The sequence below is a fragment of the Schistocerca americana genome, chromosome 7 (assembly GCF_021461395.2).
Source record: "Schistocerca americana isolate TAMUIC-IGC-003095 chromosome 7, iqSchAmer2.1, whole genome shotgun sequence".
Classification (NCBI taxonomy): domain Eukaryota; kingdom Metazoa; phylum Arthropoda; class Insecta; order Orthoptera; family Acrididae; genus Schistocerca; species Schistocerca americana.
In genome coordinates this window covers 244,423,485-244,424,907 of record NC_060125.1, presented here as the reverse complement: position 1 = coordinate 244,424,907, position 1,423 = coordinate 244,423,485, and the positions used below count along the sequence as shown (strand labels likewise).

Here is a 1,423-nt window from a genome sequence, read left to right as displayed (position 1 = left end):
CAATTAATAACAGCATGTGCTTGGTAGAATAGCAAGATACATTATACATAGTGCACATTCATATTATCAGTGGGGTTATGTAGATTGCTATGTTTGATGTGTAACATACCTACACTATACACTGTGTAAGATATACTTAGAGTATCTACTACGAACTGTCCGTTGACTGAAAGTCAACATGTACATGTTTACAAATCCCTCCTGTCTTTTGTTCGGTTTTCCTTAGCATTGCAATATACAAAACCGACATTACGATTACTCAACACTTTAAGTTAACTTTATGTTTCGTGTTTCTAGGAACTAAGGGAGCATTTTGGTGTTTTGATTTTATGCTGAATGAGAAATTTACCGTAAATATACCAATTGTCGTAAGCTTCATTTAAACTTTCAGATACGTAGACTGTGGCCATCTAATCTCATCTTGGACCCTATACAATAAGAGTGCTTCCTCATCTTAAATCTCTTGAGTGTTTTATGTAAGAAGTTATCTGCTTCCCGGTTTTATCTGCTATTATTGTAGTCCTCTTAGTTTCACTAAATATTTGTATTACAAACATACACGTTTCATTTATATATTTTTACCACAGTGCCACCTATGGGTACGTAGATTTCCCGTGAGCTTGAGCATGTAATAGCAGTCAGTGTATTCGTTGTTCTGAATTGAGCATACATCACTAATACTGAGTGATAGTACAGTACAGCAGCAAGTATATTCACTTCTCTGTACTGGGTACATAACACATGGTCTTAAGTGGTACAGTAGTACTGTATAGGATTAATTACATTCTTACATGTCTGAAGAAGAAAGGATTGTCTTCTTAAACATACACTGGTGTAATGACGCATTTATACACATATTCAGTTATTCTTAAGTAATGTTCCATCTATCTGTAACATCCAAGCCGGCCCGAGTGGCCGAGCGGTTCTAGGCGCAACGGTCTGGAACCGCGAGACCGCTACGGTCGCAGGTTCGAATCCTGCCTCGGGCATGGATGTGTGTGATGTCCTTAGGTTAGTTAGGTTTAAGTAGTTCTAAGTTCTAGGGGACTTATGACCACAGCAGTTGAGTCCCATAGTGCTCAGAGCCAACCATTTGTAACATCCAAAACATTTCCGGTAATCACTTTCATGTACAAGCACATATTACATTGATGACAATGTGTCTTCATCCAATGTTGTGTTTAGACACCAAACTCATTTAATTAACTGGTAAGCATTTGCCTTCATCTACCTCTTGTTGAACTTATCCGCTTTATGTGCCATTTCCTGTAACATTTCAGATCTGAAGACGGCTGATTGCTCAGACGAAACTGTTTATCAATGATTGTTAAAATATTGCGGCCTGGACTATTAAAGTATTTTATGCAAGAAAACCTTTGATGTCTAAAAATGTCTATTAAAATAAACGGAGTACAGTGTATGA

At 37.4% G+C, this 1,423-nt stretch overlaps 1 non-coding gene across 1 annotated transcript; it reads left to right on the top strand.

Annotated features, from left to right (window-relative positions):
- The first annotated feature begins 905 nt into the window (after positions 1–905).
- Trnap-ugg lies at positions 906–989 on the top strand. Its single transcript has one exon. It is a non-coding gene; the product is annotated as a tRNA-Pro (tRNA).
- The last annotated feature ends 434 nt before the right edge of the window (positions 990–1,423 follow it).